We start from the raw sequence: 6,535 nt of genomic DNA on the forward strand, positions 1-6,535 counted from the left end.
TCTCACTCACACTCTGTCTCTTACAAACACACACATACATAAATGTATACAAACATATTCACAAAGACACACGTGTGTATGCGCGCGCGTGCGTGTTTGTAAGAGACAGAGTGTGAGTGAGTCAAGGGCTGTGTTGTCATATGCATACATCCAAAGATGTATGTATATTTATGCATGTACGTATACATGACAACAAACCTCTCTCTCTCACTCACACTCTGTCTCTTACAAACACACACATACATAAATGTATACAAACATATTTGCAAAGACACACGTGTGTATGCGTGCGCGCGTGCGCATGCGTGGGGGGTCTCCACGATCGCCATTTATTTCAATTATTCTTCTGACGATATTCACGTAAATCATTTTTTTCATTTAATCATCATCATCATCATCATCATCATCATCATCATCATCATCATCGTTCAACGTCCGCTTTCCATGCTAGCATGGGTTGGACGATTTGACTGAGGACTGGTGAAACCGGATGGCAACACCAGGCTCCAATCTAATTTGGCAGAGTTTCTACAGCTGGATGCCCTTCCTAACGCCAACCACTCAGAGAGTATAGTGGGTGCTTTTACGTGTCACCCGCACGAAGGCCAGTCAGGCGGTACTGGCAACGGCCACGCTCGAAATGGTGTATTTTATGTGCCACCTGCACAAGAGCCAGTTCAGGGGCACTGGCAACGATCCCCATTTTAATTTTCGTAAAAGTTTCCAAGTACCAATGAGGCTTTTTGGCACGTCTTCAATTTTCCCCCTTCATGAGAGGCGCCCAGCCATCATTCATCTGAGAGTCCATCTACAGAATGTAGATTCCCGAGCAACGCCGAGTGCCTCTGCTAGTATATATATAAAAATAAGCAACAAGGATATCCAGAGGTAATGCTGTACGATCGTTTCACGCAACTCCATTTAATTGAACAATGCAACCATTTCATTAATTTGAATGCATTTAAATGCAGAGCAATCCTCAGCTGCACAAAGATATTGAATTTAATTAAATTAAAATAGATGGTCACATTTGTATAACTTTACTTAAAATCTCCAAGAAGTTAAGGAGATATACAAAGAACATGCTGCCTTCACTTCAGTTTAGAAGCTACTAATTTATCAGAAAGAAAGACTTGTTACAGATTTTACTTGTCACTGTTTTATGGGGTCAGTTTTAATTTACAGACTAGTTTTATCAAAGCTTTGTATATCTGAGGCCGAGAGAACAAGGGGCAGTATCTGTTAGGGGTAGGGCTGAGGGAGTCGACAGAAATCATAGTGGGTATAGTCATAAGAAAATCAAGATTTATTTGAAGCAATATCATGAGATTTGGTAAATAGAAAATTTAAATCAAGATGTTAGCTGACAATTAAGGGGGCCGGCCTCTAGCAGACCATTGATAATGAAACATGGAAAATGTTATCATGTAGTACTATAGTTAAGTATTTTAAGCAATATTGCTATATTATTCAGAGGATTATCAAGAAGAATATTATAACAGAAGGATACAAAATGTATAAAAAGTTTTTTGAATACTTTTGAGTATATACCAAACTTTTACCACACTAGAGGGAGGAAAAGAAATTATCTAGAAATAGTTTAATATTTATACATATTATATACTTAAATACTAACTTATCAAATGGTATCTGTGACTATCAATCAATTGGTATATACTGGTATTTAATAAATGAGTACTGAGGTAAAAGAACATGCTAACTATACAATGAATTAAATTAATTGTAAGTAGTGAATATACCAGTATTGTTTTATATAAGCTAAGTATGAATGTATAGAGATATAAAAATTAGATTAATTTTATAAATAAATAAAGGCTATTATAAACTAATAAAGAAAATAATCAGGTAAGGCAGAATACCATATATATATAGCATTAAGGTTCTTTTAAAAAAAACAAGTTCCACGTTCCTTATTGAAGATCTTAGTTCCGCTTGAAATATTTTGCCTAAAATTTGTAGCAGGTTTTTTTTTTATTTTCTCATTTAATATTTACTAATATATTTTTAGTTGTTTCCTTTTATATCTAAATTATTGGAATTCCTTTTTCGATGTTCTTCTGGTAACTATCGCTATCATTTTAGTATCTCGGTTTTACCACTAACGTTTCATTAAAAACTATAATTCCTTTCGTTTCTTCCCAGAGATTAATACTAACCCGAGCTAATATATACATGGGTTGTAAATTTCAAATTGCTTCTTTCTCTGTTCAAGATATTGTGGAACTTTAAGCATATTATTTGCTGCAATTTTGATATGTATTTAGTTTAATAAAATATTTACTCCTTAGCGATTATGGATTAAGTATTTTATTCACACTCAGAACTTATCTCTGAGTTCGTTTTTCTAAGTGGCTGGACATAGCTTGCCGCCCACTCGAATATCTGAGTTAATATCTATGCGAACAGATTGTGTAGTTCCCCGGTATGATCCATTGTAGAAGAGCCCAAAACATACACACGCACGCAGATGTGCACTCGTTTACACACGGATACAAGCGCGCACGCACATTGTTGCTAAATGAATTCATAAAGCAATGTGTTAATTCCTTTCAGTTACTGTCCATGATAAATCATCCCACCATCAATCAAATCAATCATAACTGTCTCATTATTTTCATGTCTCATTATGTTCATCTCCGATTATTGCTAAATTAATCCAATTCTTCCATCCTTTTCATTCTCTGCTTTGTGTACTCTCTGCATTCTGTATTTTTTCATCCACCTTTTGTTACTTGTGTGAGCGTTTCGAGTTTAACCCTATTTCAACAGCTAAATAAACTTGATAATGTCATTTACTTTCGTTAATTTTTCGGCTTTATATTTTATTGCTTTTTTATAGGTTATTTCAAACTCATATAGTTGATACTTCGGCGTAAAACATCCTCTAAGACTTCGCTGTGACATTGAAATTTGTCACATAGCCCTCATATATACTTTATCGCTTGGAAAACAATCGCGTGAACAGAAAAACCAAACAGTTTTCCTTGCAGCTATGTCACTGGTGGCGTACTATTTCCTTTACCAGAGGAGAAGAAAGAATCTTACTGAAATCTTATTCCAAAATGCCTGGATGTAGATTTATGGTATTAATTTTCTGTTTCTTTTTTAAGATACTCTCATTTTTCTCTTTCTTTCTTCGTGGTTTCCCGCCTTGTTAAACAGATGTTTGTATGTAGCTAAAATAGTTGGAGAGTGTTCTAAAAGTGCTAGTGTAAATAAATTAATGAAGCTACAGGGTACGATTATGTGTTAACTAATTAATTTCAATTACTTTCCATAATAAATTGTCACGATACCTGGTGCACCGGCGCAATCTGTGTGAGTAGACATAAATGGAAATTACAGGATGCTATATAACCTTCACATTTAGTTCTGTAGATGTCGCATTGGCATAAAAGTGTGAAGGAGGAGAGAGAGGGAAGGTGCGAGAGAGAGGGAAGGAGAGAGAGAGGGAAGGAACGAGAGAGTGGGAAGGAGAGAGATGGAGAGGAATGACGAGAGGGGAAAACAATGAAGGAAAAGGGGAAAACTCAAAAGTACAACTTCCATTCTACATAGGGTGGCTGGGGTGAAATTCGGACGAAATTCTCTCCATGGGTAAAAGAAGTTTATACTATTTGCAAAGTTTGTATTTTCGAAATTTCAATTTCATGAAACTTTGTCAAAGACTGAAGGTAAATAGAAATAATACATTTCTAAATCTCTGAGAGATTTATGTAGCAACAGCACGATAAAATGATGGTTTGCTGCCAACTTAATGTGGCAGTTCCAGGAAAGGGTAGAATGCTACTGTTATTTAGCCCTAGGAAACACCGTTTCCTGTTGGATTTGATACATTTCCTGTGTCCTTTAGTTTTCGAACTGGGGAGACAAACACCTCCACCCAGCAAAGCCAGCATCCAGGGACGAGTTTCAGAGTCATTGCTCATCATCAGTCTGGAGTAGCATGGCTTGCTAACTGTCGATGCCTATTCGCATTTGAAAACATATATTTCAAGTGAAATACTTTCATTGATTTTTGAAAATAGAAATAATACATTTTTAAATCTCTCAGAAAGATTTATGCAGTAGCACCACGATAAAATGATAGTATGTTGTCAACTTAATGTGACAGTCCCATGAAAGGGAAGAATGCTATTGTTATTTAGCCCTAGGAAACACCGTTTCCTGTCGAAAAATTTAGACAACAGAAAAAATCCCAAAGAATATCTAGAGACCAATAATTTTCAGTGACGTATAGGAAGTTCAATACCAAGATGACAGTTATAAGATGATTAAGTCTGAAAAGTAATTGAAATAAATTGTTTAATAAAGCCGTCAACGGTTTAGTAATATTTTAATCTCCTGAAGAAAATGGATAAGAATTTGAATTACTATAGCATAGATATTAAGGAAGTAAAATGTTTTACTGTCTTCAAGCATAAGTTTATAGCTATTTGCAATATAGGACCATTGGAATTATTCCTAATACAGCACCACATTATCATACCAGATACCATAAATTGCCACTACGCGACGTTGATACAATAGGCAGCACTACCAGCAATCGAAGAACACCCTGCGTGCCCACTCAAGCAGACAAAAAAGGGAAGTGCGCAATATGTATTTGTAGATACAGAGTATGAAAATAAATGCAATGATCATGGTTGAACTACCATAGGACTACTTGATTAAGGCTGATTCGTAGTTAACACAAAGAAGCCTGTGCTATGCTACACAGTTTTATAGGAGGCTTTATGCGATTATTTTACCTGCTAAGAACAACAAGAATATCGCAATCAAAGTACACCATACAATCATACAATCATATATACATCATATAATCATTAAAAAAAGTTATGATCAATCCATCTGTTGCTCCGCTCTATATCCCAGTGTCTTGCACATACATTATGCATTTAGGTGTCATTCTATTTCCACCTTCTGTGACATTCAAGATGTTTCTTTTTTATTTATAGATTTATAGTTATATATTTGCATGCGAGTCTGTGTTATCCAAACAGCTATTACTTGATGTATTCAGAAAAAATGACTAAGTAGTTAAGAAGTCCACCGCTCAATCATGAGGTGTTGGCTTCCATCTCATTCATCGGCCATTTGCCACAACTCCAAATCAAGCAAAGCCGTGTGAGTGAAGTTAGGGTGAATGTAACTGTGCGGGGAGGTATAGGATATATTATTCCGTGATTTAAAGTTTTGTATCACGGATGGTTCGGTTTAAGAATTGTGTCAGTGGCACAGATGTCTGGGAAAGAGTTGGACAATTAGACTATAATTTAATGAATAGACAGTTCCAATTGGAATAGGCGTCGCCGAAACCGACGGAGAACCCATCATCTACTGGAGTATATATCTTTTATCTTTTATCTATTACTTGCTTCAGTCATTTGACTGCTGCCATGCGGGAGCACCGTTTTGAGGGATTTTCTTTTAGTTGAGCAAATCCACAGCATGACATTTTTAAAGAATGATACTTATTCTATCGGTTTCTTTTACGGGACCGCTAAGTGATGGGGGCATAAACACACCAACACTGGTTGCCAAGCGGTAGTGGTGTACAGACACACGCACACACACACACACACACACACACACACACACACACACACACACACACACACACACACACACACATCTAAGATACGAGGAGTCTTTTTGAAGGTGACTCAAACTAATAGGCATGCGCTCTGAGTGCTCAGATTGGTATGCCACTAAAATTCCGGTTTGAACTACAGGTGGAAATGTGATTTTGTGACTGCCCTTTCCAAAGCGGCTAGATGTGGCTTCCCTTTGAGCCGGTAGGTAAAAATTAAAGTTGAAATGAAAAAGCAAATCGTTTGACGAGACTTGACTAGGACAGTTTATTTAGCTATATAATGAAAACGTGTAGATAGTCTCTAACAGCTGTTTCTAGAATATTCTAGCTATTGGAACATTGTGTCGAGTAAATATTCCATATGTTGAGCTTTCTGTCATTGGAGAGAGATAGGTTAAATATATGTAACTGTGGAAGTAAGTTCCTCATCAATGATTATTGTGGTTTATTATGTCTATAAAGGGATGAGGAATCCAATTAAACTCAATAGAAACGGATATTCCTTTGGTAAATCCATGACTAGAGAGAATCGTTTGAAAGTAATCCATGAAAAGGGAAAATGGATGCTAGCATAGTGCACTCTAGTGGCAGTAAGATAGGCAGTATAGCGAGTAGTACTATTGCCCTGAGAGGCTAGAGTACGCGTGTGTAAAGACAAATATATAAGGGATTAGCGATTAATAAAGCATCTGTCGAACCTAGAGGTCGAGTAGCAATGAGAGGCGTAGGATAGTGGCGGTAGTAAAGCGGACGTAAAAAGATAATAAATGTCTGATGTAGTAAGTAGGCAATTTTACTAGACGGAAAAGGAAACTCGGGCTAGCTTGGACGTAGTGCTAGAAATAGATGCTATATGCAGTAGTAAAAAAAAATAGAATTTAAAACTAAGATTAAAAATTAATATTAGAAATATGTATA

The sequence above is a fragment of the Octopus bimaculoides genome, chromosome 16 (genome assembly GCF_001194135.2).
Source record: "Octopus bimaculoides isolate UCB-OBI-ISO-001 chromosome 16, ASM119413v2, whole genome shotgun sequence".
NCBI lineage: Eukaryota > Metazoa > Mollusca > Cephalopoda > Octopoda > Octopodidae > Octopus > Octopus bimaculoides.